The 25,774-nt window shown below is 45.2% G+C and overlaps 1 protein-coding gene across 20 annotated transcripts in view; it reads left to right on the forward strand.

Moving 5' to 3' along the window:
* Window positions 1-1,211: 1,211 nt before the first annotated feature.
* The window catches only part of CTDSPL2 (CTD small phosphatase like 2), a 103,248-nt gene continuing 78,685 nt past the window's right edge, over window positions 1,212-25,774 (forward strand). For 6 of the 20 annotated variants that reach the window (XR_016218070.1, XR_016218073.1, XM_051822435.3 and 3 more), the window contains exon 1: window positions 1,225-1,835. The gene's annotated coding sequence lies outside the window, so the exon portion shown is untranslated. Of the gene's footprint in view, window positions 1,836-7,305; window positions 7,428-15,669; window positions 15,836-23,223; window positions 23,458-25,774 lie in introns of those variants that run through there. The other 14 variants (XR_016218072.1, XM_051822433.3, XM_070054115.2 and 11 more) reach the window with 10 other exon arrangements.

A 25,774-nucleotide genomic window follows, 5' to 3' on the forward strand; every position in this document is an offset into this window, starting at 1 on the left:
GAGTTTATTGGGGGAAACCCAGCAGGCCGGAGGGAAAAGGTGAGGAAGGAAAAGAGAGAGGAGAGACGAGAGAAGAGCGTGAGCAGGAGAGAGGAGCTGAGAGAGAGGAGCGAGAGCAGAGGAGACTAGAGAGAGAGGAGGGGAGAGAGGAGCACCACGTGTTCAGGAACAGGTCCTTTTAAAACGTTGCCGTAGGGCGGGCAGGGAAGCAGGAGCAGTGAATCCCGTCAGGAGGGGGATGGGGCTGACATGGTGGTTGGGCCATGTGGCCACCTAGCTTCCAGCATGGAGGTGGGGGCTAGAGCCTAGGATGTTGTCAGGGTGTAGATCGCGCCATAGATAAGACTGTGTCATTTTCCTAACAGCCTGAGCAGCGGGAGCTTGGCTGATGGGAAGCCAAGAGCCAAGCGCTGGCCCTATTTTTTTTCTTTTTAAGGTTTATTTATTTGAAAGGCATTGTGACAGAAAGAGGAAAATAGAGAGAGCTTCCATCCGTTGGTTCACACCTCAAATTCCCCTAACAGCCAGGGCTGGGCTAGGCTGAAGCCAGGAGCCAGGAACTCCATCTGTCCTCCATGTGGGCGGCAAGAATCCAAGTACTGAAGCCATGATCTGCTGCCTCTGAGGGTGCACATTAAGCAGGAAGCTGGATCGTAAGCGGAAGAGCTCTGGAACTGGCAATCTGCTTTGGAATGCGAGAGTCCCAAGTGGTGGTTTAATCCATTGCCCCACAATGCCCGCCCCTCAATAATTAAATCCTGGACGAATAATGAAAGTGGCCTAGGATTTTTTGTTAAAAGATAATGCTCTTCCAACCACTAGGACTAGCCGTTTCGGATACATTTTCTGTTGGAGCTGGCCGTCCCTTGACCCAGGCTTGCAGGTACACGCTGTTTGAAAGATCTGAGTTCTCAGCTTGTAGCCCTACCGCCTACATCACGTGGAATCCAAGGGCGTGAATCTGACGACTGATCCAAGGAGCCACTACTCTCTGCCTTCCAGTCAGTGAGCCGGAAAGAACACCTTCAGGGGCCGCTGGGATCCCAGGAAAAGATGCGTGATCCGGTTTTTACTCGCCCCAGGCAGCGCTCTCCACAAACCACCTCCTCCAGCGCGCCAAGCCGTTAGCCCCGCCCGGTCCAGCTCGGCTCCACCCATCTGGCGCGCCCACGGGTGCTAAACCTAGCCGCCAGGGAACGCGACGCATTCCCAAGCTCCGCCTCCGGGGCCAGGGCGCGCTCCCCCTCCCTGCTCGGCCTAAGCAGTTCCGTTAGCAGCCGGAGGAAAAACCGTCCTTTCGGGTCCCCGCCTCTACTAACGCTTTACTCCCTACTCCCCCTGCGACCACTCCACAGGCGGCTACGGAGGCCCCTGAAGTACACATATCCCCCAGGCCCCGGCGCAGCCTGACAGGTTTTGTCCTTTCCTACCCCCTCCAGCCCTAAGGACCAATGTTCAATCTCTGCCAGGAACCCGGACTCGAGAGTTTGTTCGGGCTTCAGCAGCTTCGACATTCTTCACGGAAGTAAAAGTGGTTTGGTGGTGTTCCCCCCGCCCCCGCCCCCACCTCCTGCTGTAGCCGCCCGCATTCCTCCCCTCCCACCTCGCAGAATTGTGGCGGGAGGGGGAGGAGGAAGCTAAGGCGCCTGCGCGGAGAGGCCGCTTTCCATCCGGGTCCCTGTTCGTGCGGTGCAGCAGGTCGGTAGGCGGGAAATGGCGACTGGCTGAAGGAGCTGGTTCTGTTGCTGCTGCGGGCTACGCGGGAAAGACACCACACATTGCGCAGTCGGAACCATTGCCGGAGACCGAGGACACTTCTCTGTCGTCACAGTTAGGTAAGTCCCTTCGTCCAGACGCTGCCTCTGCTCCCAGCCTCAGTCCTCCTCTTCCAGGGCCGTCTGCCGGGATCTCCTCCCCTTCTCAGCCCGGTCCTCCAGCGGCTCCGGCGCCTTGGTAGGCATGCACTGTTGGCGCCTCATACTTCCACTGTGTGGAGCCGCTGTTCTCTGGACTTTCCCCTGGGAACGGAAAGGGAGCTCACTTCCCGCCAGCTTCAGCTCAGAGGCTGCGGCCTGTGTTGTGATTTCTGGGGTTAGATTTCACTTCGCTACCCACCCCCACCCCGATCTCACGTTCCTAGTCCCCAACCTTGTGGTCCCTGTGGGGAATTAAGTTAGAAGATCAGCCTTGCTAACCTTCTTGATCCACTTGGTTTTTTCAGTGTTTCATTCTTTCTAGTGGGGTGCTTATGGGGGGCGTTGCTGTGTCTCACTGATTATAAACACCTTTCGAGAGTCGGGGAGAAGGGATTTCATAAAGTCCTGTTTATCTATTGTACTGTTAAAATACTGAGTTGACATGGTTACTTTTTCAAATCAAGAGTGACAGTGAGGAACAGCTCATGTGGAAGGCCCCTGGTGTTCATGGTGGTCATTTAAGGGTGAATTTTATTATATTTCATATTCTCAGCTTCCTTTGGGTATCACATGCCTGCATGTATGTTTACATTTGCCTTCTTGACCAGAATTCTATGGTAAATAAGTGCATAAGTAAATTGTGTTTACTTCTCACCCTAGTGGTGGCTCGATGTGTGAATGATGTTAAGCACTTTAAGAGTACCTTAGGGAAGTCTAAAAGATACTGCTTGTAAACTTTCCCAAGATCCTGAAGTGAAATGCACTTAGTAGACGTTCCTCCAAGGCAGGGATTTATCTTTGTAATGCTAATAAAGCAGTACCAAGATTACTGCCCTGTGTGGCTATACAAATTAGTGACTTGAAATGATAGATTTATCTGTATAATTTTCAGCTTGTAGATTGCTCTTTATTCTGTCTTTCCCTTCTTTTCATTTGTGATACAGCTGTTATCCTAATAAAAGCAGAGAAATGACAAGTTAAAACTAGTTTAACTCACCCCCCCCCCTTTACCATTTTAGATCAGTTATCTATGAAGATGTTGGTGTTTTTCAGAATGTTTCAGTTGTGTTGGATTTGGAGTCTTTCTAGGTTTTTTCACTAATCGGACTAAATTTCAAAAATTCATATAACCTGCCAATTGACATTAATACTCAACCTTTTAGCTCAGTTTGGAGAACTTCACTATTGTTAGCATGATATTAGAGTGAAAATTCCTTAATAAACAGGAACACAAAAAATCGTTGTAGTCCTCATTTGGTAGACTTTGCCCAAGGTCATAAAGAAAGTCAAGACAAATGTAGCTCTTATGTAAGGCAGTCTTTTAGGATTGAATTAAACTTCATACTTCTTTTCTAGGATCAGTAGAATAGGGGGTGGAAAATGGAGGTGTGGGCATGTTTGAAACTTGCTGAGTTAATTTATGTCAATAAATGGGAAAATATGTGATGTAAAGGGATCCAAGATGTAGTTACATCTAATGCAGGCTTTTTATTTTTATTACCTTTTTGTGTAGTTTATAAATTGTTATTTTTCAAGTAACCGTGAGCATTGTAGATTATGTCTTTGAGGATTCTACCAGATTGTTTAGTTCTGCGTTCATTCAGTACCTTTGCTCTTTTAACACTCAGCATTGGTTGAAGGCTGTAAGCGGTGTGGTCCTTAGCTTTTGTAGACTTGTAGCTGTATAAAAATTCCAAATAGGATTGCTACATTTTACAATATTCCCTTCTGATTGTGGCTCTTGGGAATTTTCTTTCAGCTATTAATGTTACTTTTTCCACTGTTAAAGAGATTAGGAATTGGGGAAGTTTTAACTTTCCCAAATTCATTTAGCTAATTCTAAGCTTGTGTTTTTGGTCAGGTAGTTTTTCATGAGATTATTATATAATAATAGAATTCAGTTCTAGTTAAAGAAACGGGGGCCAGTTGTTCAGAAAGGATATACTAGACTATACTGAACCACAGAATTAATTGCCAATTGAGTAAAGTGGTATTAAATTATTTTAGTCTTAGGAGACTATGCTTTGGGTTAATGAGATAAAGAATCAAGTGGTTTGCCAGAATTTGAAAAAAGCAATATTTAATTACAGCTATAATTTACCAAGTTGCTAAGTAGCAGCCCCCCATGAACTTTTTGCAGATCCCTTGGATGCATGGAATTCAAGATTTTTTGTGCTAAAATAATCTTACCTTTAAATTATATTTTCCGTGTACATTTTTCCATGTACATTTTCAGCCAAAGGAAGAAAATATTCTTTCAATACCATATAAACTGCTGTGACTAAATTATTATTAATTTTTAAAGATTTATTTATTTATTTCAAAGTCATAGTTAGAGGTCTTCCATCTGATTCACTCCCCAGTTGGCCGCAACGGCTGCCGCTGCACCGATCCGAAGCCAGGAGCTTCTTCTGGGTCTCCCACTTGGGTGCAGGTGCCCAAGTCCACCGGCACCGGCACCCCGGGTTCTAGTCCCGGTCGGGGTGCCGGATTCTGTCCTGGTTGCTCCTCTTTCAGTCCAGCTGTCTGCTGTGGCCTGGGAGGGCAGTGGAGGATGGCCCAAGTGCTTGGGCCCTGCACCTGAGTTGGGAGACCAGGAAGAAGCACCTGGCTCCTAGCTTTGGATTGGTGTAGCTCTGGCTGTGGCGGCCATTTGGGGGGTGAAGCAACAGAAGGAAGACCTTTCTCTCTGTCCCTCTCTCTCTCACTGTCTATCTGTCCAAAAAAAAAAAAAAAAAAAAAAAAAAAGGCATCAGAAAGATACAAATAAAGTTAGGCATTGGCAATTTTAAAAAAATTGTACTACATGGTCAGTCACCTAGTCTACCTAGTTGTAATATAGGTCCGATTATAACTATGGATTACATTAAAGATTACCATAGTCTGGATGTGGGCATTTTGGCATAGTGGTTAAGACATGACTTGGGATACTATCAGCACATATCAAAGTACCTGGGTACTACTTTTGACTCTACCCCTATTTCCAGCTTCCTGCTAATGAATACCCTGGGAGGCAGCAGGTGATGGCTTAAGTAGTTAGATCCTTGCCACCCATGTGGAAGACCTGGATTAGGTTCCAGGCTTTTGGGATGGCTTGGCCTGGCCCGGCCCTGCCTGTTGTAGGCATTTGGGAAGTAGATGTGTGGATGGGAGCACGTACTTGCTTGTATTCTGTCTCTCTGCCTCTGTCTCTCTGCTTTAAAAAAAAAAATTTTTTTTTTTAATTAATTAATTTGAAAGGCAGAGTTACAGAGAGGCAGAGAGAGAGAGGTCTTCAATCTGGTGGTTCACTCTCCAGATGGTCACAATGGCTGGTGCTTCGCCTCTCTGAAGCCAGGAACCAGGAACTTCTTTCAGGTTTCCCACGTGTTTGCAGAGGCCCAAGGACTTGAGCCATCTTCTTCTGCTTTCCCAGGCCATAGCAGAGAGCTTGATCAGAAGTGGAGCAGCCAGGACTTGAACTGGCACACATATGAGATGTCAGCACTGCAGGCAGCAGCTTTATGTGCTACACCACAGCGCTGGCCCCTATTTTTATTTATTTGAAAGGCAGAGTTACAGAGAGAGGTAGAGACAGAGAGAGAGAGAGAGAGAGAGAGAGAGAGAGATTCCATTTGCTGGTTCATACTCCAAATGGCTGCACAGACTGGGATTGCCAGGAGCCAAGAGCTTCTTCAGGGTCTCCCATGTCAGTGTAGGGGCCTAAACACTTGGGCCACCCTCTGCTACTTTCCCAGGCACATGAGTATAGGGAACTGGATTGGAAGTGGAGCTGCTGGCACTCAAACCAATGCCTATATGGGATACTGATGCTACAGGCCGGGGCTTTAACCCACTTAACCACAGCACTGGCCCAATGTTGTCTGCCTTTCAATAAACAAATTTTAATAATTTATAAGGGGCAGGTGTTGTGGCACAGCAGATGAAGCCCCTGCTTGGAATGCCTCCTTCCTTTTTTTTTTTTCTAATTTTTTTTTAATTTTTAACAGGTAGAGTGGACAGTGAGAGAGAGACAGAGAGAAAGGTCTTCCTTTTGCCGTTGGTTCACCCTCCAATGGCCGCCGCGGCCGGTGCGCTGCAGCCGGCGCATCACGCTGATCTGAAGCCAGGAGCCAGGTGCTTCTTCCTGGTCTCCCAACTTGGGTGCAGGGCCCAAGCACTTGGGCCATCCTCCACTGCACTCCTGGGCCATAGCAGAGAGCTGGCCTGGAAGAGGGGCAACCGGGACAGAATCCGGCGCCCCGACCAGGACTAGAACCCGGTGTGCCGGCGCCGCAAGGTGGAGGATTAGCCTATTGAGCCATAGCGCCGGCCGCCTCCTTTCCATATTGGAGTGCCTTGGATCAAGTCCCAGATCTGCTTCTGATCTAGCTTCCTGTTAATGTGCTTGGAGGGCAGCAAATACTTGGGCTCCTGCCACTCAGATGGGAGATGGGGTTTCTGGTTCCTGGCTTTGGCCTGTTCCAGCCTCAGCTCTTGGGAGCTTTTGTGGAGTGAACCAATGGATTGAAGAACTTTCTGCCTCTCGCTTTTCTGTCTCAAAAAATAAAAATATTAGGGGCCAGCACTGTGGCGTAGCGGGTGAGGCTGCCATCTGCAGTGCTGGCGTCCCATATAGGCACTGATTTGAGTCCCAGCTGTTCTACTTCCAATCCAGCTCTCTGCTGTGGCCTGGAAAAGCAGTGGAAGATGGCTCAGGTCCGTGGGCCCCTGTACCTGCGCTGGAGACCCAGGAGAAGCTCCCGGCTCGTTGGCTTCAGATCATTGCAGCTCTGGCCGTTGTGGCCATCTGGGGAGTGAAGCAGTGGATGGAAGACTTCTCTCTCTCTCTGCCTCTCCTCTTTCTTTTTCTTTTTTTTTTTTTTTTAAAGATTTTATTTATTTATTTGAAAGTCAGAGTTACACAGAGAGAAGGAGAGGCAGAGAGAGAGAAGTCTTCCATCAGCTGGTTCACTCCCTGGTTGGTTGCAACGGCTGGAGCTGCCTCCATATGGGATGCCAGTACTGCAGGCAAGGGCTCTACCCACTGCTACACCACAGCGCCGGTCTCTCTCTGTCTTTCAAAATAAAGAAACCTTTAAAAATATATAAATTAAAAAAATTAATTTAGTCCTACAACCACTAGGGAATATATGTCTGGCTTAGATATATGCTTTGGGACAAATGTCAAGCAGAAACTAAAGCTGCAATAGTGGTTTTTTTTTTTTTTTTAAAGATTTTATTTGAAAGGCTGAGTTAGATTTTTTTTTTAAAGATTTTATTATTTATTTATTTTAGAGGTAGAGAAAGGTCTTCCTTCCGTTGGTTCACTCCCCAACTGGCTCTAACAGCCAGAGCTGTGCCAATCCGAAGCCAGGAGCCAGGATCTTCCTCTTGGTCTCCCATGCAGGTGCGGGGGCCCAAGCACTCGGGCCATCTTCTACTGCTTTCCCAGGCCACAGCAGAGAGCTGGATTGGAAGAGGAGCAGCCGGAACTAGAACCGGTACCTATATGGGATGCTGGCGCCTCAGGTAGAGGATTAACCTACAGTGCCACAGCACTGGCCCCTGAGAGAGAGAGAGAAGAGAGAGAGAGAGAAAGAGAGAAAGAGAGATAGCTTTCATCAACTGGTTTACTCTCCAGATAGCTACAATGGCTGAGGTTGGGCCAGGCCAAAGTCAGCAGCCTGGAACTCATCTGGAGCTCGCATGTGGATAGCAGAGGTCCAAGCACTTGGCCATCTTCCACTGCTTTCCCAGGCACATTAGCAGGGAGCTGGATTTGAAGTGAAGCAGCTGGGACATGAATAAGAGTCCATATGGGATGCCAGCTTTGCAGGTGGTGGCTTAACCTGCTGTGCTACAACACTGGCTTCAATTGTTGGATTTTAATACAGGTTCCATATCTGTTGAATCTCATCCTCAAGGTAGAGTAAATGACTCCCCTTAACAATACAGTAAAGATGATTATGTGATTTTTTTTTAAAGGATTTATTTATTTGGAAGTCAGTTACACACAGAAAGAGAGGCGGGGTGGGTGGTTCTTCCACCCTGGTTCACTCTCCAACTTGCTGCGGCAGCTGGAGCTGTGCCTATCTGAAGCCAGGAGCCAGGAGCTTCCTCCGGGTCTCCCACACGGGTGTAGGGGCCCAAAGACTTGGGCCATCTTCCACTGCTATCCCAGGCCATAGCAGAGAGCTGGATTGGAAGTGGAGCAGCCGGGACTTGAACTGGCACCCATGTGGGATGCTGGTACTGCAGGCGGTGGCTTTACTCGCTATGCCACAGTGCCGGCCCTGATCATGTAATTTTTAACCTATCTAGAAAAATTACTTGAGTGCCCACCATATCTGGGGGACCTGTCAGCAATTTGGAATTTTACACTTTAAAGGCTTTTCCTACTTTGTGCTTAATTCCATTTTCCACAAACATGTTTTTTAAAATTATTTGAGAAACAGACATGGAAAATGTGTGCCCTCCCATCTGCTAATTTATTCTTGAGGTGCCCAAAATGGCTGAGTCCTGTGATGTCTCGAAACTAAGAATTCAGTCCACGGCTCCTGCATGGGTAGAAGGACCAGGTCACTTGAGCAATCACCGCTGACTCCTGGTGTCTTCACCAGCTCAAAGCTGGAGTCAGGAGTGGAGATAGATTTCAAACTAGATACTTACATTTGGGTACAGTTGCCTTAATCAGCATCTTAATTGTGAGGCCAAAGGCCTTTCACTACACAGACTTTTTGAAGTGCCCTCATGCTTGTGAAATGGTTTGGAAATGAAAAAAGCAGAGAAGTAACTAAATATAAGAAGAGGGAGTTAAAGACCCTGTTAGTGACATAACCTGATTTATGCTGCAGTTTCTCATGTAGACCAGTTAATTTTTTTGTTTTAAGATTTATTTATTAGCCGGCGCCGTGGCTCAATAGGCTAATCCTCCACCTTGCGGCGCCGGCACACCGGGTTCTAGTCCCGGTCGGGGCACCGGATTCTGTCCCGGTTGCCCCTCTTCCAGGCCAGCTCTCTGCTATGGCCAGGGAGTGCAGTGGAGGATGGCCCAGGTGCTTGGGCCCTGCACCCCATGGGAGACCAGGAAAAGCACCTGGATCCTGGCTCCTGCCATCGGATCAGCGCGGTGCGCCGGCTGCAGCGGCGGCCATTGGAGGGTGAACCAACGGCAAAGGAAGACCTTTCTCTCTCTGTCTCTCTCTCTCACTGTCCACTCTGCCTATCAAAAAAATAAAAAAAATAAAAATAAAAAAAAAATAAAAAAAAAGATTTATTTATTGTTGAAAGGCAGAATGACATGGGGAGAGATGGAGAAAAGAGAAATCTTCTATCTGCTAGTTGACTTCTCCAAATGCCTGAAATAGCCAGTCTTAGCCAGGCTGAAGTCAGGAGCTAAGTTCTCCATCTGGGTCTCTTGTGTGGATAGCAGGAAACTTTTTGGGCTGTTACCTGTCTACTGCTTTACAGGCATATTAGCAGAAAGCTGGATTAGAAGCAGAGTAACTGGGACTTGCATTGACACCCCAGTAATAGGATGTAGGTGTCCCAAGGAGTTGCTTAATCCTCTGTGCCATAATCTTACCCCTGACATAATCTTTAGGAATTTTAAATGTGTGTTTTATTAAAATAAGACTGTTAATCTGTTAAAATATCCAGGACACAGACACCTTTCTTTTAGAGGAAACTATGATTGTTTGCCTTAGTCATAATTGCTTTTTTTTTTTTTTTTTGCTGTTCCCTAAATATATATGACTATCTTACTAGGTTGAAAATGATTAACCTTTCACTAATATCATAAATATCTACTTTGGTATATTTTGTTAAATTATGATAATCAGTTTTCTGATGTACAAATATGAATTTGAATATTCTGATGTACAACTGTGAATTTAAAAAATAGTCAAATCATATTTCAAATAGTCATGCTTTTCCTGTCTATTGGGAATATGCCTTTTTTATTAGTAGTAAAAAGAGAATATAGAAAATTATATCTAATATTTGACTAGTTATTTATTTATTTTAAGTTTTAGCTTGAGAAGCAGAGAGATGGAGAGAGAAGAGACAGAGAGTTCCTCTCTACTGCTTTGCTCCCCAGAGCTAGCTGAGGGCCAGAGCTAGCTGGGAGCTAGAAACTTAATCCACGTTTCCCATGGGTGGCAAGAACTTACTCACTTGAGCCATACCTGCTGTCTCCTAGTATCTGTGTTAGCAAGAAGTTGGAATGCAGAGTGGAGGTGGGACTGGAACTCAGGTTTTCTGATATGAAATGTAGGTGTCTTGCTAGGTCAAATTCCTAGGCCAAACTCACTTTTTTTATCTGTAGAATTTTTTTTTTTTTTTTGACAAGCAGAGTGGACAGTGAGAGAGAGAGAGAGAGAGAAAGGTCTTCCTTTGCCATTGGTTCACCCTCCAATGGCCGCCGTGGCCGGCGCACTGCGCTAATCTGATGGCAGGAGCCAGGTACTTCTCCTGGTCTCCCATGGGGTGCAGGGCCCAAGCACTTGGGCCATCCTCCACTGCACTCCCTGGCCACAGCAGAGAGCTGGCCTGGAAGAGGGGCAACCAGGACAGGGACTAGAACCCGGTGTGCCGGCGCCGCAAGGCGGAGGATTAGCCTGTTGAGCCGCGGCGCTGGCTTTATCTGTAGAATTTTTTCATGAGTATCTCCTAAGTATATTGAAATTTGTGTGTGTGTGTGTAGATGAGTCCAGTAAATAAAAAAATAGATGTTGGCACATTTCATATAAAGTATAAAAATGTTGAAGTATTAGCCTGGTAGTGTTGTTTTTCATGTTTGTTGAGAAAAAGAATGAACTATTGTACTCAGTTGTTTTGAATTCATACTTAAATTCTTGCTAGAATGACATTGTACTTTAAAACTTTATTGTGGGGACAGCATTATGGCATAGTGGGTTAAGCCTCTGCCTGCAATGGCGGCATCCCATATGGGCAATGATTCGAGACCTGGATGCTCTATTTCCAATCCAGCTTTCTGCTAATGTGCCTAGGAAAACAGCGGAAGATGGCCCAGCTGCTTGGGCCCTTGCACCCACATGGGAAACCTGGAAGAATCTCCTGGCTCCTGGCTTCAGCCTGGCCCAGCCCTGGCCATTGCGACCATTTGGGGAGTGAACCAACAGATGGAAGATTCTCTCTGTCTCTGTCTCTTCTTCTGTTCTCTCTGTGTAACTCTGATTTTCAAGTAAATAAATTTTTAAAAAAACCTGCTATACATTTTTTCTTTTTTTTTTAAAGATTTATTTATTGGGCTACTCTGTGGCATAATGGGTAAAGATGTTGGTCCCAAATTTTCTTACATGTGATAAAATTGCCCTTTTGTAAGATGTTTAAATTATATTTAGAGGAAGTAGTGAAAAAAATCTCTTATTATTTTTTAAAGATTTATTTATTTGAAAGGCAGAATTACAGAAAGGCAGAGAGAAAGAGGTCTTTGATCTGCTAGTTCACTCCCCAAATGGCTGCAACAGTCAGCGCTGGGCCAGACTGAAGTCAGGAGCTGGGAGCTTCTGGGTCTCCCATGTGGGTGCAGGGGCCCAAGTACTTGGGCCATCTTTTGTTGCTTTCTCAGGCACATTAGCAGAGAGCTAGGAAAATCTTTCTAAATTATTGCTTTATTAAAACGTAGATTGGGGAACCAGTGTTGTGGCATGGTGGGTTAAACTACTGCCTGTGATGCTGGCATCTGAAGAGTATCAGTTTGTGTCTTGACTGCTCTATTTCCAATCCAGCTTCCTACTAATGTGCCTGGGAAAACAGTGGAGGATGACCCAATTGCTTGGACCCCTCCACCCACGTGGAAGACTTGAAAAAAGCTCCGGATCACTGTTGTAGTTTAGGGAGTGAACCAGAGGTTGAAAGGTCCCCATTTTCTCCCTCTTCCTCTGTAACTCTGACTTTCAAACAAATAAATCTTAAAAAATTAGTTTATATTTTTGGAGTGTTAGTCATCAATAATTTAATAACCCACATGTGGTTCTTCTAAAGAAAATAAATATAATTTTATAAACATTCTTTTGTTCTTTATAGACTGGGATGCCCTAATGGTAAGATGCTAGCATCCCTCTTGGTGGTGTCTAGGTTCCATTCCTGGCTTCCGCTCCTGACTCCAGCTTCCATCTAATTAAGACTTTTGTGGGGGAGGCTATGGCGATACCTTAAGTAATTGGGTTCCTACCACCCACATGGGAAACCTGGATTGCATTCCCTGCTCTGGATTTGGACCTTAGCCTGGCCTTAGCTGTTGGCAGGTATTTGGGAATGGACCGGCAGATGGGAGTGTGCTCACTTGTTCTCTCTCTCAAATAAGTTAATTTAAAAGAAAAATTTTTTAAAAGATTTATTTATTTATTTTAAAGTCAGAGTTACACAGAGAGAGGAGAGGCAGAGAGAGAGAGGTCTTGCATCTGCTGGTTAACTCCCCAATTGGCTGCAACGGCTGAGCTGCACCAATCCGAAGCCAGGAGCCAGGAGCTTCTTCCAGGTCTCCCACGCAGGTGTAGGGGCCCAAGGACTTGGGCCGTCTTGTACTGCTTTCCCAGGCCATAGCAGAGAGCTGGAAGTGGAAGTGGAGCAGCCGGGTCTTGAACCAGCGCCCATATGGGATGCAGGCACTGCAGGCGGCAGCTTTACCCCCTACGCCACAGCACCGGCCCCTAAAAGAAAATTTTAAGAAGGGAAAATACCCATAATTTTATTGGCTTAATTCAACTAGTTTTGTCTTTTGGTGTACTCTATATTTTGCCATTTTTCATTATAAGTTTATTATATTTGTTTCTAGAGAATTATATAGTGGTAGCTAATTTTAAAAACCAGAAACGGGGAGGGCATTTAGTGTAGAGGTTAAGATGCTGCTTGGAATGTCTGCATCCTCTATTGGAGTGCCTGTTTCAAGTCTGAGCTCCTGCACTAAGCTCTTTCACTTTTTTTTTAAAACAAATTTATTTTATTTTATTTTTTTTAATTTGACAGGTAGGGTTATAGACAGTGAGAGAGAGAGAGAGAGAGAGAGAGAGAGAGAAAGGTCTTCCTTCCGTTGGTTCACTCCACAGATGGCCGCAATGGACGGCGCTGCGCTGATCCGAAGCCAGGAGCCAGGTGCTTCCTCCTGGTCTCCCATGTGGGTGCAGGGCCCAAGGACCTGGGCCATCCTCCTCTGCCCTCCTGGGCCAAGCAGAGAGCTGGACCGGAAGAGGAGCAACCGGGAACCTGGCGCCCACATGGGATGCTGGCGCTTCAGGTGGATGATTAACCAAGTGAACCATGGCGCCAGCCCCACTCCTTCACTTTTGATCCAACTTCTTGCTAATGTACATCTTGGGAGGCAACAGATGATAGATCAAATGCTTGGGTCCCTGCCACCCTTCTGGGAGACCCAGATTGTATTCTGGGCTCCAATCTTCAGCCTTGCTCAGCCTTGGCTATTGTGAGCATTTCGGGAGTGACAGTGGACGGATGAGCTCTCTCTGCCTTTCAAATAAAATGAAAATTTCATTTCATACTTTATTTTTCAAACAATGAAAATATGTATATTTTTTAAAAAGCAGGCAATAGTAATGCAGATGAGCACTTTTCCTTATACATACTTTGTTATGAATGAGCTTAAAATAATTTTGTAATTCTCCTCTACTTATTCCTTTTGTCCTCGTTGACATTTGATTTTTATTAGGTGACAGAGGAATCTCTTCTCTTAATGACTTAGGGAAGTGGTAGAGAGTAAAAGTGGACTCTTGCAGTACCTGAAGTTGTTAACTTTGAAGTAGGCTAGAATTATTGGCTATATTGAACCAGTTGTTGCTGCTTTTGAAAATGTCATGATAGTATCTTTTCAGATTTTTCTTTCATTAATGCAAATGTTAATAGAAATTTAGTTGGTATACTGTTTTTTAAGATAGCATTTAGGCTGGCGCCGTGGCTCAATAGGCTAATCCTCCACCTGCGGCACCGGCACACTGGGTTCTAGTCCCGGTCGGGGTGCCAGATTCTGTCCCGGTTGTTCTTCTTCCAGGCCAGCTCTATACTGTGGCCAGGGAGTGCAGTGGAGGATGTCCCAGGTCCTTGGGCCCTGCACCCCATGGGAGACCAGGAGAAGCACCTGGCTCCTGGCTTTGGATCAGCGTGGTGCGCCAGCTGCAGCGGCTATTGGGGCGTGACCCAACGGCAAAGGAAGACCTTTCTCTCTGTCTCTCTCTTACTGTCCACTCTGCCTCCCCCCCACCCCAAAAAAAAGATGTCATTTAAATTTTCTTTTCTTTTTTTTTGGGGGGGGGGTTTAAAGATTTATTGATTTGAGAGGCAGAGTTACAGAGAGAAGGAGAAACACAGAGAGAGATCTTTCATCCACTGGTTTACTCCCCAAATGACTGCAATGGCTGGAACTAGGCCGATCCGAAGACAGGAGCTTCTTTCGGGTCTTACGCATGGGTGTAGGGGCCCAAGCACTTGGGCTGTCTTCCACTGCTTTCCCAAGCCATCAAGAGAGCTGGATCAGAACTGGAATAACTGGGACTTGAACTAGTGCCCATATCAGATGCCAGTGCCGCAGACAAAGGCTTAACCTACTATACCGCAGCACCTGCTCCATTTTTTTTATAAAGTTTTTTTAAGATTGATTGATTGATTCAAAAGAGTTAGAATCTTCCATGAGCTGGTTCACTCCCCAGATGGTTGCCACAGCCATGGCTGGGCCAGACTGAAACCAGGAGCTTTTCTCAGGTCTCCCAAGTCGGTAGTAGGGACCCAAGCATTCAGGCCATGTTCTGCTGCTTTTCCCAGGCCTTTAGCAGGGAGCTGGATAGGAAGCTCAAACCCCATCCCCATATGGGATGCCGGCATTGCAGGTGGGTGGCTTTATGTTGTATGCCACAACACGGTCCCCACCTCTGCCTTTCAAGTAAATAAGTAAATCTTCAAAATTTTTTAAAAAGGCAGGCATTGTGGTACAGCCAGTTGAGCCACCACATCCTCGTTGGGACATCCTCATCCCCTGTCAGAGTGCCAGATTGAGTCTTGGCTTCTCTGCTTCTGATCCAGCTCCCTGCTTGTATACAGATGGTGGCTCAAGTGCTTAGGTTCCTGCCACTTGGAGGCAGGAGCTTCTTTTGGGTCTCTCACTTGGGCTGTCTTCCACTGCTTTTTCCCAGACCATTAGCAGGGAGCTGGATCAGAAGTGGAGCAGCCAAGTCATGAAAATTGGTGCCCACATGGGATGCCAGTGTTAAAAGGGGTAGCTTAACCAATATGCCACAGTGCTGGCCCCATAGCATATCTAATCTAGTGACATCTGTGTTTTATTAATGTGCTATTCTGAAGACTTTTGAATATGTAATAAACATTTGTCTTAATTTGGGTGCCGCAGGATGAGTTGTGTATGAAAAAAGGATGAAGACAACCTGGATTAATGACTCATCTCCCACTTTTTCAGCTCTATTTTAATTTGTAATGTAACACTTACATGTATTGAAAGTATAGATGTCTAATAACTTCTGTTATTGAGTAATGGAGTACAAGAACGATGGTATGGCATAATCAGTGTCATGACTAACTAGTAATCCATTCAGGACAGGAACCTGAGTTCCTTCCACCTAATCTGGAGGTCTTTCCTCAGGTGCCTAATCCAGAACCTTGCATGTATGCATTATTATTTATGTAGATAACTAATTCATAATCTGCCTAAATTATATGTCAGACCTTGACTTTGTTGCTTTTAAAGTTTGATTTGTATTTTTTATATTTTTATTTCTTTTTTAAGATTTAGTTATTTTTTTGAAAGAGTTAAAGAGAGGCAGAGGCAGAGAGAGAAAGAGAGAGAGGTCTTCCATCTGATGACTCACTCCCCAGTAGCCGCAGTGGCTGGAACTGCCCCAATCCGAATCCGAAGCTAGGAGCCAGGAGCTTCTTCTGGGTCTCCCACACAGGTAAAGGGGCCCAAAAACTTGAGCCATCTTCTATTGCTTTCCCAGGCCATAGCAGAGAGCTGGATTGGAAGTGGAGCAGCCAGGACTCTAACCGGTGCCCATATGGGATGCTGGCAGTGCTGTAGGCAGCTTTACCTGCTGTGCCACAGTGCCAGCCTCAGAATTTTATTTGAAAGGCAGAGAGAGAGATCAATCTTCCATCTGTTTCACTCCAAATGCCTACAATAACTGGGATTGGACCAGATTGAAGCCATGAGCCCAGAACTCAATGCAAGTTTCCTACATGAGTTACAGTGACCCAACGACTTGAGCCATTCTTTGCTGCCTCCCAAGGTGTACATTAGCAGGAAGCTGGAATTGGAATTGGTGCTGGGAGTCAAATGCAGGCACTGCGTGTGGGAGGTGTGGGCTTCTTAAGTGGCATTTAATCACTGTGCCAAATGCACGCCCCTTGATTTGTGTCTTTTATAATTTCCTTTAGACTTGTATTTATTATCTACTCTTGTTTCCCTTCTAATATGTGGTATATCAGAATACTACTGGCATTCATTCAGTAAGCTTCTTTTTTTTTTAATCTCTTTATTTGAGAGAGATTGAAACACACAGAGATCTCACATCTGCTGGCTTACTCTGCAAATGCTGATTAACAGTCCAAGGAAGGACCAAGAGTCAGGATCTTATTTCAGGTATCCCAAGTTGGGTGGCAGTCACATGAGCCATCACTGCTGCTTCCGGGGGTCTGTATTAGTGAAAGACAGATATCAAGAGTGAAGCCAGGTATTATACCCTGGCATTCTAATAAGGGACACAGGCATCTTAACAGTTGTCTTAATTGCTGAGTTGAGTGACTGCCCTAGCAGTTGTATTTATTAGAGTGTATTGATGTTGTGGTTTAGTGGGTTAAACCACTGCCTGTGATGCTGGTATCCCCTATGAGCACCAGTTTGAGTCCCAGCTGCTCCACTTTTGATCCAGCTCCCTGCTAATGCACCTGAGAAGGCAGTGGAAGATGGCTTGAGTGCTTGGGCCTCCTGCTACCCATGTGGGAGACCAGGATAGTGCTTCTGGCTTCTGCCTGGACCAGCTCATCTCTGCCCTGGTCATTGCAAACGTTTGGGGTGTGAACCAGAGGATGGAAGATCTTTTTCTGTCTCTGCCTCTCTCTGTATACCTCTGCCTTTCAGATAACTAAATACATTTTCTTGTTTTAAAGATTTTGTTTATTTCTTGGGCCGGCGCCACGGCTCAATAGGCTAATCCTCCGCCTTGCGGCGCCGGCACACCAGGTTCTAGTCCCGGTCGGGGCACCGGATTCTGTCCCGGTTGCCCCTCTTCCAGGCCAGCTCTCTACTGTGGCCCGGGAGTGCAGTGGAGGATGGCCCAAGTCTTGGGTCCTGTACCCCGTGGTAGACCAGAAGCACCTGGCTCCTGCCTTCGTTCGGATCAGCGCGGTGCGCTGGCCGCAGCAGCCATTTGAGGGTGAACCAATGGCAAAGGAAGACCTTTCTCTCTGTCTCTCTCTCTCACTGTCCTCTCTGCTGTCAAAAAAAAAAAAAAAAAAAAAAAAAAAAAATTTTTGTTTATTTCTTTGAAAGGTGAGAGACAGAAAGGTCTTCTATCTGCTGGTTCACTCTCCAGATGGCTGCAGTGGGCAGAGCTGGGCTGATCCAAAGCCAGGAGCCAGGAGCCAGGAGCTTCTTTTAGGTCTCCCACGTGGGTGCAGGAGCCCAACACTTGGGCAATCTTTCACTGCTTTCCCAGGCTGTAAGCAGAGAGTTAGATGAGAAGAGGAGTAGCCGGGACTTGAACCAGGGCCCATAGGGATGCTGGTGCCTCAGGTGGAGGCTTAGCCTACTATGCCGAAGTGCTGGCCCCAATAAATCTTAATAAAAAAAAAAAGTATCTTAGGTAATTTATTTTAAGATTCCTTCATAGACAATGTGCTATTGTTCCCTCACGTTGTTTGGGTAGCAATTTGTGCAGTGCAGACCTCTTTAGTAAAATATTAACTGACTTTATGCTTGTTTCATTACTTGATCCTAAGGCAAGACAATTTACAACTGTTACTGTTTTCCTCAAAGATTGCTTGATATCAGGAATTTTGTGACAAGGAAGGAACATTTAAAATTTTATTTTATAGTCCCTTTTTTGAGTAAGAGTTATTTATTACAGGGAGGATTATTTGATTCATTGACAAAGTTTTTTCTTCATTACCTGGTCTTTTTGAGAGGAGTGAGAAAAGTGTGGTTCAGTTCAAAAAAGACTGAGATGGGGCCGGCGCCTTGGCTCACTTGGTTAATCCTCCGCCTGTGGCACCGGCATCCCATATGGGTGCCGGGTTCTAGTCCTGGTTGCTCCTCTTCCAGTCCAGCTCTCTGCTGTGGCCTGGGAGGGCAGTGGAGGATGGCCCAAGTACTTGGGACCCTGCACCTGCATGGGAGACCAGGAGGAAGCACCTGGCTCCTGGTTTTCGGATCGGTACAGCTCCGGCCGTAGTGGCCATTTGGGGAATGACCCAATGGAAGGAAGACCTTTCTCTCTGTCTCTCTCTCTCTCACTATCTGTAACTCTACCTGTCAAAAAAAAAAAAAAAAAAAAAAAAGACTGAGTTACCTGTGTGCCAGGTTACTGGAGTAATAGATCTCTGTCTTCAGGATTCTCAAAATCTAATGCAATTAAAGATACAGAAACAGTCTTTGATTATGATAAGAGCTAAGGTAGACATAATCACAGGTAATCAGGAAATGAGCTTAGGAGTGCTCCCACCTCTGGAAGAGTTTATGCAGATTTGTTATTTATTTTTAGATATTTAGTAGGATTCTCCAGTAAAGCCATTTGGGTGTGGAGGTTTTTTACTACAGTTTCCATTTTAAAAATAGGGAGAACTTTTGGCCTAGTGGTTAACACGCTGGTTAGGATGCCCCTGTCTTACATCAGAGTGCCTGGGTCAAGTTACTGGCTTGGGCTCTTGATTGCTCCTTGTGTGGACCCAGGGAAATGTCAGGTGATAGTTCAAGCGGTTGGGTTCTTTGTTGTTGTTTTTAGAAAGATTGATTTATTTAAAAGGCAGAGTCACAGAAGAGAGGGAGAAACAGGAATCTCAACTTCCCAAATGTAATGTCTTACTTCCCAAATGGCCACAACAGCCAGGGTTGGGCCAGGCTGAAGGCAGGAGCCAGGAAATCCATCCTGGTATTTGATATGGGTGTCAGGGACCCAAATATTTGGGCCATATTTTGTTGCCTTCCCAGGTACATTTACTGGGAACTGTATTGGAAGCAGAATAGCTAAGACTTGAACTGACACTCGATATGGGATGCTGGCATTACAAACAGCAGGTAAACCACAATGCCATGATACAGGCTCCAGGTGATTGGGTTCCTGCCATTCACATGGGAGGCCTGGATTGAGTTCCTAAGTCTCAGCCATTGTTGATCATTTGGAGTAACCATCTATCAGATGGGTGCTTTCTCTGTCTGCCTCTCAAATAAATTTTTAAAAATTATTTTAAAAATACAAATAGATATAGAGCTAATCAGATGCTGTGAGCTTTGGTGGTTTATACTTTTTAAGGAATTTGACCATTTCATCTAAATTTTTTGTTGAATGCATGGGAATAAAGTTGTTTGTAATATTTCATGATTTTTCTTTTAAAGCCTCTGTAGTGATGTCCAGGATCTGTAGTGCTGTTTAGATTTCCATTCCCAATATTGGCAATTTATGTTTTCCATTTCCCTCTTAGTCCTGTTGAAAATTTATCAATTTGCTGATCTTTTTGAAAAATTCAACTTTTGGTTTTATTTTTTCCCTGTTTTTTTTTTTTTTTTGAGACAGAGAAAGGTCTTCCTTTGCCGTTGGTTCACCCTCCAATGGCTGCCGCGGCCGATGGCAGGAGCCAGGAGCCAGGAGCCAGGTGCTTTTCCTGGTCTCCCATGGGGTGCAGGGCCCAAGCACCTGGGCCATCCTCCACTGCACTCCCTGGCCACAGCAGAGAGCTGGCCTGGAAGAGGGGCAACCGGGACAGAATCCGGCGCCCCAACCGGGACTAGAACCCGGTGTGCCGGCGCTGCTAGGCGGAGGATTAGCCTAGTGAGCCGCGGCGCCGGCCCTTTTCTCCCTGTTTTTAACTTCATTGATTTCTGGTTCTATTGAATACTCTTATTTTGTTGAATACTCTTATTTTTTTTCCTTTTTTTTTTTTTAAGGTTTATTTTATTTATTTGGAAGACAGAGTTACAGAGAGAGGTAGAGACAGAGAGAGTTCTTCCATCTGCTGGTTCACTCCCCAGATGGCTGCAACGGCCAGAGCTGTGCCTATCCGAAGCCAGGAGCCAGGAGCTTCCGCCGGGTCTCTCACATGGGTGCAGGGGCCCAAGGACTTGGACCATCTTCCACTGCTATCCCAGGCCATAGCACAGAGTTGGATTGGAAGAGGAGTAGCTGGGACTAGAACTGGTGCCCATATGGGATGCCAGCGCTCCAGGCCACAGCTTTAACCTGCTCCGCCACAGCGCTGGCCCCTAATTTTTTTTTCCTTTTAATATTTATTTTATTTATTTGAAAGGCAGAGCTACAGAGAGGGAGAAACAGAAAAAGATCTCTGTCTGGCTGCCTCAACAGCCAGGGGTGGGCCAGGCCAAAGCCAGAAACTCCATCCAGGTCTCCCACATTGGGTGGCAGGGGCCGAAGCACTTAGGCCATCTTTTGCTGCTTTCCCAGGCACATCATCAAGGGAGTTGGGTTGTATGTGGAGCAGCTGGAACTCGAACTGGTGCCCATCAGGATTCCAGCTTCACAGGCAGCAACTTAACCTACTAAGCCACAGTGTTGGCCCCTGAATACTCTGTCTCTTAACAGCAGGTTGGATTTTCTTCCTTTGTGGTATGTCATACAACATTTTACTGAATGCTGGATATTTTGAATAGGGCAGTAAAGACTAAATAACTATTCTTATACCTGGAAAATTATATTCCACAGGACTTTTAGTATACGGAATTGAGTCAGCCTAGTCATGAGTTGAGCTGAGTTTTACATTTTCTTATGGCAAAGGGTACCTTTAGTATACCATAGGCTTAAAATTTGGTTTGTGTTGACTTTGTATTTACGCTGACTTTGTTGACTTAACTTATGTTGACTTTGTACTTATGAATTGGGGAGTAGGAAGGTGTTTCTTAATTTTTATGATTAGCTCTCAGGTTTTGGATTTTCATGTGTTTCAGAGGGGGAATTTGTGGGTGTTCTTGACCCTTTCCCAGAGATAGACTACTATTGGGTTAATTGGTGCTTGTTAGGTTGGTGGTGGAGTCTGAAACAACTGTGTTGTCCGGATCCAGTTTCAAACTTGGACAGGCCCTGTGGTTTTTGGGCATCAGTGGTAGGGCTTTTTCAGTGATCTTGCCCCTCTAGGCCTGGCTGTTCCTTGCATCTTTGCAAGTCCTATTTGGAAAAGTTTTCCTAAGCCTGCCTCAGTGGTAGATTCCTGGTGGCGCTGGTATAAGATTCTAGGCTCAAGACTCCTTCCTGCCTCTTTCCATAGTGGTAGATGGACTTTGCTTTCATCCATAATGTCTTCACTTACCACTTAATACTGTGGGTGTGACTAGACTTGCCCCTTCTGTAGTGCCTTAAAGGCTTATTATATCCTTTGGGAATGGGGATATGTTTGAGGCTTTGTACTTTTCCCATAGCAGAGGCTACTCCCTTTCTCCAGCCACTGGGCACCATAGAGGAAGTGCTGTCTCCAGTCCCACTGAGAGCAAGAACCTGGTGGAGGTTCAGTGAAGACCTTGAAGATGGACTTGAATTTCCCTCATATCTGTGGCTTCCAAGGATGCTCCATGCTCACATTTTACCTTGAGCAATTTATTAACAATTTTAGATGAATTCTTTTCAGCTGCTTTAATGGCATCCTTGCTCTATCATAGGTTAGCCAGTGTTTGCCTCCTTTGAATCCTAGAAAGAGCTTGTCTTGTCTTGTACTTGAGGTTACTGGGTTGCCTTGTATCTTCTACTGTTTGATGGGTTCAATAAAGGTTTAATTTTGTGGTTTATCCAGTTTTTTGTTGTTGTTGTTGTTAGACTAGAATCAGCATTCTTCTGAGTTTTCTATTGTCTAGATAGAACCCAATCAAGATAAGAATGGATCTCTAGGCAAAACTCCAGCTGGTCATAGCAAGTTTGTTTTCTGGGGCTCTAGTTTTTAAGTCCATGACTACTTTGTTCTCAAAATCTCTTTTCGTTAGGGCAGACTAAAGGAAATGGTCCACCTGGCTAGATTCATAGTGGAGAAAGACTGATTCCCCAGCTGGACCTAGATTGCCTTTTCTTCTTTATGCTATGATTCCCACTTAAGGGTCAGGTCCTCTGGTACAATTTTTGTCATTCCCCCCCCCCCCCATCTCTTTCTCCAACCCTGCTCATTCTTCCATTCTATTTCCTGATAATGCATTACCAAATAAACCAGGTGTATTTTGAATTTTTAAATTCAGAATTGAGATGTAGTATTTCAGTAATTTATGTGCCTGATAATTTGACATATTTTGTTGATAGGTTATTTTGTCATTTTTTTTAAAAGAAAATGTTTAAAAGATGAGATAAGAGGCCAAATTTTACTTGTTCCCTTTGCCTGTCCTTTTCTTCTGTTCTCTTATTCTGCCTCTGATTCACAATAGTTTAAAGTTCTGGCACTACTGGAAAACTTTGCTGATACTACTTTTAGGCTAGGGCCAAAGTATTAGATGAAGATCTATAGGTGTTAAGAAATTTGTAAACTATGTATATAAAACAATTTATCATTTGAAATATGCAGTGATATTAAGTACAGTTGCCTTGTTGTGTAACTGTTACTATCATCCATGTCTGGAACTTTTTCATCTTCTCAAACTGAACACGGTTCCAATAGTTCTCAGTGTTCATTCATGTTGTAGCATGTGTCAGGATTTCCTTCTTTTACGTGACTGAGTACTGTTTAATTGTATGTATGTGCTGCATTTTGTTTATCCAGTCATCTGTTTGTGGACACTGGTTTTCCTTTCTTTTAAGATTTATTTATCTGAAAGGCAGAGTTATCGAGAGAGAGAGAGAGATCTGTTGATCTTCTGTTTGTTAGTTCATTCCCCAGATGTTCTCAGTGGCCAGGAGTGGAGCAGGCTGAAGCCAGGTCTCCCGTGGGTCACTGGGTTCAAGCACTGTGGCTGTCTTCCACTGCTTTCCCAGGCATATTGATAGGGAGCTGGATCATAAATGGAACATCTAGTGACTTGAACCAGTGCTCTTCTGGGACAGGTGATGGTGTAACCTGCTGTACCACAATGCTGGCCTCTCCTACCTTTTTTTTTTCCTTTTCCTTTTCCTTTTTTTTTTTTTTTTTTTTTAAATTTATTTGACAGGTAGAGTTACAGACATTGAGAGTTTTACTCCCCAAATGGCTGCTGCGCCAATCCGAAGCCAGGAGCCAGGTGCTTCTTCCTGGTCTCCCATGTGGGTGCAGAGGCCCAAGCACTTGAGCCATCTTCCACTGCCCTCCCGGGCCACAACAGAGAGCTGGACTGGAAGAGGAGCAACCGGGACTAGAACCCGGCGCCCATATGGGATGCCGGTGCTGCAGGCGGAGGATTAACCAAGTGAGCCACGGTGCCCCCCCCCCCCCCACTTTGGCTATAGTGAATAATACTGCTATGAATATGAATGTATTGTTCAAATCTCTGCTTTTGTTTCTTCTGGTATATACCTAGAATGGCTGCGTTATATGGTAATTTTTATACTTTAAAAAATATTTATTAATTTATTTGAAAAGTTGGAAAAAAGAGAGATCAGATCCTATCCACTGATTCACTCCTTAAATGCCCATAAATAGCCAGGACTGGGCCAGATGGATGTCAGGAGTCAGAAACTTGTCTGATCTCCATGAGGTTAGAGACCTAAGTACTTGAGCCATCATCTCCCACGGTGCACATTAGCTGGAAGCTGGAATCAGAGTTGGAAGCAGAGTTGCGACTCTTAACTCAGGCATCCTGATAAAGAATTGGGTGTCCCGAGTGGCATCTTTACTACTTTGGCAAGTACCTACTCCTGATTGAAGGAGTTCTTTATATATTCTGGATATCAGCTCCTTTTTTTTTTAAATTTTTTTATTTAACAGGTAGAGTTATAGACATTGAGAGAGACAGAGAGAAAGGTCTTCCTTCTGTTGGTTCACTCCCCTAATGGCCGCTGCGGCCGGCGCTGCGCCGATCCGAAGCCAGGAGCCAGGTGCTTCCTCCCGGTCTCCCATGTGGGTGCAGGGACCCAAGCACTTGGGCCATCCTCTGCTGCCCTCCTGGGCCACAGCAGAGAGCTGGACTGGAAGAGGAGCAACCGAGACTAGAACCCAGGGTGCCGGCGCTGCAGGTGGAGGATTAGCCAAGTGAGCCACGGCGCCGGCCAAGCGCCTTTTTTTTTTTTTTGGACAGGCAGAGTGGCCAGTGAGAGAGAGAGACAGAGAAAGGTCTTCCTTTTCCTTTAGTTCAACCCCCCAATGGCCGCTGCGGCCAGCGCACTGCACTGATCTGAAGCCAGGAGCCAGGTGCTTCCCCTGGTCTCCCATGTGGGTGCAGGGCCCAAGGACCTGGGCCATCCTCCTCTGCACTCCCGGGCCACAGCAGGGAGCTCGGCCAAGCTCCTTTTGATATATGTGATTTGCAGATCCTTTCTTTCATTCCATGAGTTGCCTGTTTCACTGTTGATAGTGCCCTTTGATAAACAAATGTTTTTAACTTTGATGTAGTATAATTAATTTTTTTCTTTTATTCCTTATGCTTTTGGTGTCATAGCCAATAAACAGTTGCCAAGTGCAGTATCTTGAGCTTTTTCCCTTATTTTTTTCTTTAAGAGTTCTATGGTTTTAGTTCTTACATTTAGTGTTTTGACTAAGTTTGAGTTAATTTTGTATATGGTCCAAATGTCTAGCATCATTTTTTGCATTGTGATACCTAGTTTTCCTAGCATCAGAGGTCTGTAGTTTTGTTACAGATACAGATAGACCTCGTGCTGAGATGTAGAATGCTGTTTTTCACATTATTTCTATAATTAGATTTGAGATTTTTCTGTTCAATTATTGGGCTAAGGGTACTCATAGCAACTGCCCTGGAACTCTGACCCCCATTTGTAACATTGTATCTATAAAAAGTTAATTTTGGGCTCCTAGAAGCCAATTTGTGAGCAGTGCTTTTACAGATTGAGGTTGTTTTAAGGTTTTGCACAGCCAAAGGTTTCCCAGAGAAGTCACCCGTTCCAAAAGCTGTTTAGATGAAAAGCAGAAGCTAAAGAATTATGAAAAAGTGGGATTTTGGGTAACTTTTTTTAATTAGGCAAAATTTTTTCACATGGAAGGTTATTATTTTTTTAAAAATCCATTTATTTATATGAGGGGAAGAGAAATAGGGAGACATCTCTTCATCTGCTGGTTTATTCCTCAAATGCCCTCACAGCTAGGCCTGGGTTAGGCTGAAGCTGAGAGTTGAAAACTCAATCTAGGTCTCTCTGAGTGTCAGGGACTGCAGTTCTTTGTTGTTGCTTTTTCCTTCAAGAAAAAAAAAATGGCTGATGCCATGGTGCATTGGATTAAGCTGCTGCCTGCATGGCATCCCACATGGGTGCCTGCTACTTCACTTTCAATCTAGCTCCCTGCTAATGGGCCTGGGAAAGCAGCTAGAAGATGGCCCAAGTGCTTGGGCCCCTGCATCACATGGGAGACCCGGATGGAGTTTTCGGCTCCTGGGTTGGCCTGGCCCAGCCCTGGTTGTTGTTGCCATTTGGGGAGTGAATCAATAAGATCTCTCTCACTTTCTGCCTCTCCCTCTGCTGTCACTCTGCCTTTCAAATAAATAAGTAAAAATTTTAAAAATGTTTATTTATTTGTTTGAAAGGCAGAGTGACACAGAAAGAGGGAAAGATATTGAA

This window comes from Oryctolagus cuniculus, chromosome 12 (genome assembly GCF_051225735.1).
Source record: "Oryctolagus cuniculus isolate XC-2025 breed Fujian yellow rabbit chromosome 12, ASM5122573v1, whole genome shotgun sequence".
Classification (NCBI taxonomy): Eukaryota; Metazoa; Chordata; class Mammalia; order Lagomorpha; family Leporidae; genus Oryctolagus; species Oryctolagus cuniculus.